Genomic DNA, 9,903 nt, shown 5'->3' with positions numbered 1-9,903 from the left:
GTGGCAACACAACCCTGTGGCCTATATGTAAATCATCTGACTTTCTCACCAATGTGGTTAAATCTTCTGATTTCTTACTCAGCAAGAGCTTGCTGAAAACCGACATTGTAGTTGCTGACTGGGATTGCAGGTCAACAAATTATTTCTAACAGATATGCAGTTGTTGTAAAAAAGGGTCAATCAAGGTCAGTATAATGGGCATTTGTCTGATAGCCTTAGGCGTTAATGGGCATTTTTGTTTTCTTCAAGGAGGAAAAAGAGACGAGGGGCTAAAGATCTGTGATCTATAATGTAACTTGAAACATTTTGGCTATTGGCTAATGTCATAGATGTTTCTTAATTTTTCCATCCATAAAGAAAATGACTGATAAAATTTATGCAAACTTAGCAGTCAGCCATTAATAGATTTATTTGTGCTGTTTTTAAATGTCTCTTGAAAGTCATTAGAGTGTTAATACATTCAAGAGGTAGCTGTAGCCCATATTAACAATCTAAATATGTAAGCAAGCCCAAAAAGAGGAGAAGGATGGAAGTTACCTAGGCAGATATGGCCACCTATATGGAAGAAAGTCATACCATCTTTTCTATCACAAACTTTCTGAAGCTCTGGTTAATCTGTGAAACTGGGTTAGCTGTTCTGCAGAAAGTTAGGAAGGTCTTTGGTTAAAGATAAGAGACATGTGAGTGGAAGCTCTTCACTCACTCCAAATATTTAAGAACTTCTGGCTAAAATATAATCAAAATGTTTTAAATATGTAACTAAGCATGAAGTCAAGTAAAGGAAATTGCCAGTTCCAAAAGCAAAAAGATAACTTTCAAAGTCAGAGGTGAATAAGAATTGCACTGTGCATATGGTAAGATCTAAATTCACATTGTCTATAGAATGTGGACACCCAAGTTGTGATACTAATGTTAAAAATTTATCTCAATCTTGATGTAAAAAGAAATTATATAAGTTTACTAAAAGATAGGTAAAAAAGACCCCAAAGTGAAAAAAAGGTCATGTTCAAGGATAAAAAGACCCAATATCATGAAGATCAATTTGTCCCAAGTTTACCTATCATTTCAATCAGAATCTCAATAGAAATAGTTTTTGGATTTTATGCAGACAAATCCTAGCTGCTTATAAAGTGTATATGGAAGGGCAAAGAACCAGAAAGAGGAAAGAGAATCTTGAAGAAGGAGGAGGGAAGGGAATTGCTCACAGATATCAAGAACTTATTATAAAGCCCCAGCAGTTAAGCCACAGGGGAGGGGAGGATGTATGAGAAATAAACAGAGAGACCAATGCAATGGAAAGAAGCTTAGACATAAACTCACCATATGAGAAAAAATTGATTCACAACAGAGCAGCCATTATAGATCAGTAAGGAAAGGAATGGAGTGCTCAAAAATGGAGCTGGGACAATAATCACCCCCCACCCCGCCCAAAAAAAGGAAAGAAAAATTGGATTTCTATCTCATGCTACATACACAAATCAGTTCTACATAGATTAAATGAAAGTTTAAAAATGACAAAACTTTGAAATGTTATTAAAAATATAGACTATTTGTATGACTCAAGTAAGAAAAATAATCATAAGTAACAAAATGCTCAAAAAACAGTATAAAATATTCATATATTTGAATACATGAAATTTTAAACTTTTGTTCATTATAACATGTAATTAGGAGAGTAAAAAAAATAAACTGAGAGAAGATATTTGAAACAAACATAAAACCAAGGATTAGTATTTCAAGTATATAAAGAATCTCTCTGAATTGACATGAAAAAGACAACACAGTAGAAAGAAGGCCAACAAGTCATGAATGTAATTTAATAGGAGGAAACAAAAATGGCTAATAAGCACATACAGAGAGCATTAGCACTGGAGTCATTAAGGCCATTGACAGATACTCCAGTTCTCCTTTCTCTGCTCACATGGTAGGATTGCACTTCACTGATTAGACATGTGACTTGCTTTCACCAGTGACATGTGAATGGAAGCTTGATACTCTCTAAGCAGTTGCTGCCACTCAACTCTCCTCTTTTATTGACTGACAATGGGACAAAATTCTATACCCACCCAATGGTACGGCAAGTGATGATGTTCCAGACACTGGAGACTCGCTCTGTCAGCCTCCATCCCTGAGAGAAAAGACACAGAACTGAGCCATCAACCAATTAATGATGAAATAATGATGAGTAAGAAGCATACCTTTGCTGTTGGAAATTACGATTATTGGAAGGTTGTTTTCATAGTAACCTAGATCAATAACTCTCCAAAGTTTAGAATCATCTGGAGAACTTTAGAAACAAAAACCCCAATGCCAAGGTTGAATTTCAGATCAATTAATCCGGTGGAACAAGACTCATTGGTAATTTTTTAGGCTCCCCAGCTGGTTCTGATGTGCAGCCAAGGCTGAGAATCAAGAACCTGACCAGCCTGAAGGAGGCTATAAAAAGGGAACATTCAGACAACAAATAGAAGCTCTTGAAAATTTAAGGTGCAGCAGCAGAAATAAAAATCTCAGTAGAGGGGCTAGAAGATAAAGTTGATGAAAGTTTCCAAAGAGTAGAATAAGAAGACAAAGAGTTTAAAAACGGAAGAGAGAAAAATAAAAAATTTAGAAGACCAGTCCAGGAAATCCTAAATCTGAGAAAGAAAAAGAGAGTTCCAGAAAGATAGAAGAGAGAAATAGGATGAGGACTAAATAGTCAAAGAAATCATGTAAAATTATTCCTCTAAACTGAAGGACATGAGTTAACAGACTGAAAGGCCCACTGAGTGCCCAGGAAGAGATGAAACTAGACTCAGTGAATGGAGACACAAAGGTCTAACAAGTTTCCAGGGAGAGAGGAAAAAAATCACATATAAAGGATAAGAAATTAGAATCTGTTCAGCTACAGACAGTGGAACAATGCCTCCATAATTGTGGAACAGAATTAACATACCCAACTTTGTAGTCTCCTCCCAGCAAAATTATCAATCAAGTGTGAAGGTAAAATAAAGATGTTTTTATACATACATGGTCTCAAAAATTTTTCTTCTAAGAACTCTTTCTCAAAAAACTACGGACATCATGGTGACTACAGTTAATAACAAAGTATTGTATATTTAAAAATTGCTAAAAGAGTAGATTTTAAGTGTTCTCACCACAAAGAAAAAGCATGTGAGGTAATGCATATGCTACATAACTTGACTTAGCCATTCTACAATGTATATATATGTGGAACATTTGTATACATTTATGGTGTACAACACAGAACATTTGTATACAACATGGAACATTTGGAATATTTGCATACACTTATGGTGTACATGATGTTTTGATGTGACACACGACATCAAAACATCATGTTGTACAGCATAAATGTATACAAATTTTACTTGTCAGTTAAAAAAATAAACTTAAAAGTGAAGCAACTGGAGGATAGGATCCACCAAAACAAGGACATAAATGAAGAGAAAAGACGATGAAGGATTCAACTCGAGACAAGGAGAGGTATTCCCAGTGTAAGGATGAAGGGAGAATCCAGGGGAAGGCTGGTTAGAAGGGCCCTGGCAAGTCCTCTGGGAAGGTGAAGGTTGACGGAATATGTGATGTGTCTGAACATCCTGAGAGAAGATTTAAACAACTGTCAGAGGGTTCAGATTAAATTAACCATAGAGTCGTAAAAAACTAAACAATTGTGATAGACAATTGTGAAAAACAACTTTTTAAAAATGTTATCTTGTAGGCCGGGCGCGGTGGCTCAAGCCTGTAATCCCAGCACTTTGGGAGGCCGAGGCGGGCGGATCACAAGGTCAGGAGGTCGAGACCATCCTGGCTAACACAGTGAAACCCCGTCTCCACTTAAAAAATACAAAAAATTAGCCGGGCGAGATGGCGGGCGCCTGTAGTCCCAGCTACTCGGGAGGCTGAGGCAGGAGAATGGCGTGGACCCGGGAGGCGGAGCTTGCAGTGAGCTGAGATCCGGCCACTGCACTCCAGCCTGGGCGACAGAGCGAGACTCCGTCTCAAAAAAAAAAAAAAAAAAAAAAAAAAAAAAAAAAAAAAAAAAAAAAAAAAAAAAATGTTATCTTGTAACTGACAAATAATAATTGTGTATATTTATGAGATACAATGTGATGTTTTAGTACATGTATAAACTGTGGAATGATAAAATCAGGCTAATTAGCATATCCATCACCTCAAATATTTTTCATTTCTTTGTGGCATGAACATTCAGAATTCTCTCTTCTAGCTAATTTTGAAATACCGTCTTGTGTTACTTAACTACAAGGATACATTCTGAGAAATGCATCTTTAGGTAATTGTGCTGTTGTGCAAACATCATAGAGTGACTTACACAAATTTAGAAGGTATAGCCTACCACATACCTGGGCTATTGGGATAGCCTATTGCTCCTAGGCTACAAACTTGTGCAGCATGTTGCTGTACTGAATACTGTAGGCAATTGTAGCAAGATGGTAAGTGTTTGTGTCTCTAAACATATCTAAACATAGACAAGATACAGTGAAAATATGGTATTATAATCTTAAGGGACCATGGTGGTACATGTAGTCTATCATTGACCAAAACATCATTATGCAACACGTAACTGTATACAATATATTATACGTTATTGTTAACTTGTCATCATGCTGTGCAATAGGACACCAGAATTTATTTCTCTTTTCTAACTGAAACTTTGTACCTGTTGATGGGTTTGAGCCATAATCCTGAAAAACGCAATCCTAAATGCTGTCATCCCAGATGTTGAAGTCCCAAAAGATCAAAATCCCTGAAGTCTAAAATCCCAAAAATACAATTCGGGAAAAAATAATTTAAAAAATTTAAAGACATGTGTTCACATTTCTAAAAACGTATAAAAACACAACAGAACACTTCATAGGCCATTGTATACAACAAAATAGGCATCAATAACATACATAGATTTGCAAACATGAGCACTCAGGTATACTAACGACAGTTGCAAGAGTATAACAATTATGAGCAGACTAACCATACTCATAAAGAAGTATGTCAAAGAGCAAAATGTATAAACATACATCACTATGGTTGGCAATTGTGTGCACCCAGCTTTTTAACATCTGAAATTCAGTCATCTGAAATGCCATCTGAAAAGCCAAGATCTTAAGAAATTTTATATTTTATAAATGCAGATGTATAAAAAGGACATCTCTTCATTTATCTCTTCATTTTTATGTGCACACACAATGATTACACACAGTCGATGATGCACTTTCATGGAATCAAATTTGCAAAAAAATGCATAAAATGAAATAGAACTCTAAAAGTCTTTATACAATTTATACATCCAGTATTGAAAATGATGCAAAGATGAAATACATAGCATAGCAAATTGGCGCTGTGAAGAGGCAGAAGTCATACATAGTTGAATAATTTGGCAGGGGAGATTTCTTGCATTTTTTGCCTGTATTGTCACTTGTGTGATCTTCAAATCAGTTTCTGCATTTGTATTTGGAGAGTGGTTGTGGTCTTCAAATTTTGTAAGCATATGCTGTAAATGTAAAGAAGTCTCGTTATTGCTTGCCTGTTGCAATTAAGTGATTTTCCACTTTTGAAGCACCAATAATAATTAGCTTTTAAACTTTCATCTTTCACCATTAAGTAGCCTTGTATATTTAATTTATCACAGCCTTTTGGCAAGGGAATAATGTTACAGATTTCTTTCATGTGTTATAAGGAATACAGTAAGAAGAAATAATACTTTGCTTCCTCAATACCAAATCTGTATTAGTCAGAGTTCTCCAGAGAGACGTAACCAATAGGATATGTGTATAAATATAGTAGAGGAGGTTTATTAGAGGAATTGGCTCACGCAATTACGGTGACTGAGAAGTCCCTTGACAGACTGTCTGCATGCTGGAGACCCAGGGATGTTGATAGAATAGCTTAGTTCAAGTCCAAAGGTCTTAAAACCAGAAAAGTCAATGTTATAACTCAGTTTGAGGCCAAAAACGTCAGGCCCCAGAGGGTCACTAGTGTAAATCCTGGAGTCTTAAGGGTGCCAAGCCTGGAGTTCTGATGTCCAAGGCAGCAGAAGAGAAGTTTGCGCCGGCTTTCAGAGAGAGACCAATTTGCCTTCTGTATTTGTTCTCTCTGGGCCCCAGTCAATGGGATGGTGCCCATCAACACTGGGAGCAGACCTTCCCCACCTGGTCTACTCACACTCACATACTCATCTCCACTGAAAACATCCTCATAGCCACACCCCAAATCATGCTTTACCAGGTTTCTGAGTATTCCTCAATCCAGTCAAGTTGACACCTACATTTAAGTCCAGAAGACCACCCCTTTTAACCTTAGCATCCATATGCATTTTATTAAATCATACTTAATTTCCAAATAAAGACAATAACAAGCTAATAGTTCCCCCAACATGATGCAACTAACATGATGCAACTATCCCACATACAACTGAAAATACACTAACCCTTTCCCTAGAATTTGGATTTTAGTATTTCAATATGCAGTATTGTGATTTTGGAGATTTTAGACATTAGAGGTTTTAGAGTTTGAGGATTTTAGACTTTAGGAATTTTGATCATTCAGGATTTCATCATTGGGATTACAGTGTGCAGAACTGTGTCTTCTTAGGTTAATTATTGGCACCACTCATTGACCAACATCTCCCTTTTTCCCATTCACCTCTGCCCCCAGCTTCTGGTAACCACTATTCAACTATCTACTTCTATGAGTTTAACTTGATTAGATTCTACATACAAGTGAGATTAGATGGTATTTGTCTCTCTGTGCCTGGCTTATTTCACTTAATGTGCTCTAGGTTCATCCATGTTGTCTCAAATAACAGAATTTGAGGGCCTTTAAAAAAAAAAAGGTGGAATAGTATTCTATTGTGTATATATACCGCATTTAAGAAATTTATTTATCCATTGATGCATGATGGACACTTAGATTGTTTCCATATCTTGGCTATTGTGAATAATGCTGCAATGAAAATAGGACTGCAGATATCTCTTTGACATATTAATTTTTATTTCTTTGGGCATATGCCCAGTAGTAGGATTGATGAATTATGTGGTAATTCCATTTTTAGTTTTTTGAGGAACCGCCATACTGTTTTCCAAGATGGCTGCACTAATTTACAATACACCAACAGTGTAGGATTCCCTTTTCTCTACGTCGTCACCAGCCCTTGTTTTCTTTCATCTTTTTTATAATAGCCAAGCTAAGAGTTGTGAGGTGATATGTCATTGTGGTTTTAATTTGCATTTTTCTTGTGATTAAAAATGTTAAGCACTTTTCTGTATTTTTTTTTTTTTGGTCATTGTATGTCTTCTTTTGAGAAATGTCTATTTAAGTCCTTTGTCCATTTAAAAAATGGGTTATTTATTTTCTTGTTATTGAGTAGTTTGAGTTCCTTGTGTATTTTGGAAGTTAGCCCCTTGTCCAATGTATGATTTGCAAATCTTTTCTCCAAATCTGTGGGTTGCATCTTTAGTCTCTTGTTTCCTTCACTGTGCAGAGCTTTTTAGTTTGATGGACTCTCACTTGTCTATTTTTGTTTTAGTTGCCTGTGCTTGTGGGACCATATTCAAGACATCACTTCCCAGAGCAACATCATGGAACTTGAGAAAAATAATCATTAATTCCATGGAAAATAAAAACTACTATAGGAAAGGAAACGTATTCTTAGTACACTACATGGCCCAGCAATCAAAGATGCTTACATAATCACAAATGACCTAATCAAATTAGGATATAACTATTTATATCCTAACAAATTAGGATATAATCAAATTAGGATGGAGTATGAGGGAGGATGAACGGCTGTGATAGGCCATGAGAATGAAAAAGAAAATCTCTTGCTTTCATAGTGGAATAGCAGCATGATGTCAACCACTAAAACAAACTATAAACTGACAAGAAACAATACAAATATGTTATTTAGAGACATAGCAATAAATCCCAAATAGTCAGCTAAGAAGAGCTGAAAGTTACTTCTGTGGGTAAGGAACAAAGGATCGTCTTCTAGGACTATTTGTCTCTTCTAATGATGAACATATATAACTATAAAATATCAAATATAAAACATATATAACTAAAAAATATAAAAATAAAAGTGACTGACTAGTAATAACAAAAAGCAACTAGAAAGCCTATAAAAAGCCATTGGAGTGAAAAGCTCAAGAGATGGATTAAAATAAGAATAGACATAAGTCCCTATGGAGTTTTTTGGTTCAATAAGTAAAGTAGGGAAAATTAGAAGGAGATCATGTGGAGCAAGGATCTTGACCAGGAAACCGAGGCCTGCTGTGCAGAGTAGGGAAATTTCTAAACCAGTTACCACTGCCCAGCCCCCTTCTACAGTCTGGCTAAACTAGCAAGAGGGAGAGAGGAAGGGAGGAACCGAGGGCAGCCAGTAGTGCCACCTTCTCTCCACCTTTGGAGAGGGACTTGATTTCCAGCACCACCTCCCTGCCCTGCCCACACCAACAAAAACCATTAATGTTCCAAGCATTTTACATGTATCAATGTATTAGCATTTCCTCCTCACAATCACAGTATAAGGTAAGTATTATTACTCTCATAATTAAAACTAAGGTCCACAGAATTAAGAAATTTGGGTTAGTTCTCTTTCCCATCTTGCAAGATGGTGGGTGAAAAAGTTGAGAAGCCAGATACTAAAGAGAAGAAACCCAAAGCCAAGAAGGCTGATGCTGGTGGCAAGGTGAAAAAGGGTAACCTCAAGGCTAAGAAGCCCAAGAAGGGGAAGCCCCATTGTAGCTGCAACCCTGTCCTTGTCAGAGGAATTGGCAGGTATTCCCGATCTGCCATGTATTCCAGAAAGGCCATGTACAAGAGGAAGTACTCAGCCGCTAAATCCAAGGTTGAAAAGAAAAAGAAGGAGAAGGTTCTTGCAACTCTTACAAAACCCGTTGGTGGTGACAAGAACAGCAGTACCCGGGTGGTTAAACTTCGCAAAATGCCTAGATATTATCCTACTGAAGATGTGCCTCGAAAGCTGTTGAGCCATGGCAAAAAACCCTTCAGTCAGCACGTGAGAAAACTGTGAGCCAGCATTACCCCCAGGACCATTCTGATCATCCTCACTGAATGCCACAGGGGCAAGAGGGTGGTTTTCCTGAAGCAGCTGGCTAGTGGCTTGTTACTTGTGACTGGACCTCTGGTCCTCAATCAAGTTCCTCTATGAAGAACACACCAGAAATTTGTCATTGCCACCTCAACCAAAATCGGTATCAGCAATGTAAAAATCCCAAAACATCTTGCTGATGCTTACTTCAAGAAGAAGCTGAGGAAGCCCAGACACCAGAAAGGTGAGATCTTCGACACAGAAAAAGAGAAATACGAGATTACAGAGCAGCGCAAGATTGATCAGAAAGCTGTGGACTCACAAATTTTACCAAAAATCAAAGCTGTTCCTCAGCTCCAGGGCTACCTGTGATCTGTGTTTGCCCTGATGAATGGAATTTATCCTCACAAATTGGTGTTCTAAATGTCTTAAGAACCTCATTAAATAGCTAACTACAAAAAAAAAAAAAAAAAAGAAAGAAAGAAAGAAAGAAAAGAAAGAAATTTGGTTAAGGGCACCATGCTGGGAAGTGGAAGTTTTGGGATTTGAACCCAGGTGGTCTGTCTTTGGAGTTCACATTCTCAACTATTGTGCTACAAGGCATCTTGCTACACACACACACACACACACACACCTGAAGTCTTTGGTAAAATAGCAAGGAGTTTATCTTTGAAAACAAGAATTCCTTCCATATCACGAATGAGAGTAAGCTGAAAGCAGAAGGAACTGAGGAATGCATAATTGTCCATTCATTTCATTTATTCCCTACCTCATTTTCAAAAAAGGTATGAATCAGCTTCCAAAAATATCATATATAGTAAGTAAAAAAAATGAGG

At 36.9% G+C, this 9,903-nt stretch overlaps 1 pseudogene; it reads left to right on the top strand.

Annotated features, from left to right (window-relative positions):
* Positions 1-8,611: 8,611 nt before the first annotated feature.
* Positions 8,612-9,490, top strand: LOC104658222 (annotated as a pseudogene).
* Positions 9,491-9,903: the final 413 nt, after the last annotated feature.

This window comes from Rhinopithecus roxellana, chromosome 17 (genome assembly GCF_007565055.1).
Source record: "Rhinopithecus roxellana isolate Shanxi Qingling chromosome 17, ASM756505v1, whole genome shotgun sequence".
In the NCBI taxonomy this organism is placed as follows: Eukaryota; Metazoa; Chordata; class Mammalia; order Primates; family Cercopithecidae; genus Rhinopithecus; species Rhinopithecus roxellana.
Note: the sequence above shows the minus strand (reverse complement) of the source record. Positions and strands in the feature narration are given on the sequence as shown.